Below are 876 nucleotides of genomic sequence, written 5' to 3'. Positions count from 1 at the left end.
AAGAGAAAGCACATACCTTGTCTTGGGAACCTCAGATCTGCCTTAGGGAAGTACTAGAAAATTATCACTGTTGATCTGCTCAAGGTCTTTATTGAATATAGGTAATGATAGCATTTGTAATAAATTACATTGACAAATTCCTTTATGGGGTTTAAGGGAATATGGTCTGTTTGGGAAAGTGCATACATTTACAAAGTACTTGTAAATGCATGTATTATCGCTTCTCGGCCTTTTGGCTAAGATCAAGTGTAGTAAATGCATGTATTTATGTTATATATATATATATATATGATCCCTTCTTTTTCTTTAAGATATGGAGTCACCTCTATTAATCTTATCTTGAATTTACAACTTGTATTTTCCTCCATCTCTTTCCTTTTATCTTGATAGGAGAGAAAGTACAATCTTCTCCAGATGAATCATGTCAAACTTTCTGAGCATGCAACAGCAATATAAATAATAGTCAATTTATCCCAGGAGGCAGAGAAGTTTATTAAGGAAATTAAGAACACTCACATCAAACAATTTCAACACCCACCAGATGCTATATTGGTATAACTTAAACAACTTATCATTCCATCAGCACCATAATCTAAAATAGTAAACAGTCTTAATTTTCATTTTAAAATTTCACAAGCTAAGTAGGAATCAGAACAGACAGTGCTTGTTAGAACATGACTGAGAAAGTTTGTTTCCACCCACTTTAGATGCTTCACTGTGAACTATAACGCTTTGCTTATAATATTCATTTACCGTATATCTCTGGCTGAATAGGACATGCTTTAATCAGTAGATTCGGGTGGCTCCAGCCATGTCCAGAAAGAGAACGGGTCACACTGCTGTCTGGGAAGATAAGAAAATGTAAACATTTTTCTC

At 34.2% G+C, this 876-nt stretch overlaps 1 pseudogene; it reads left to right on the top strand.

Moving 5' to 3' along the window:
* Positions 1-216: 216 nt before the first annotated feature.
* LOC120095790 (U2 spliceosomal RNA) lies at positions 217-298 on the top strand (annotated as a pseudogene).
* Positions 299-876: the final 578 nt, after the last annotated feature.

The sequence above is a fragment of the Rattus norvegicus genome, chromosome 11 (assembly GCF_036323735.1).
Source record: "Rattus norvegicus strain BN/NHsdMcwi chromosome 11, GRCr8, whole genome shotgun sequence".
In the NCBI taxonomy this organism is placed as follows: Eukaryota; Metazoa; Chordata; class Mammalia; order Rodentia; family Muridae; genus Rattus; species Rattus norvegicus.
Note: the sequence above shows the minus strand (reverse complement) of the source record. Positions and strands in the feature narration are given on the sequence as shown.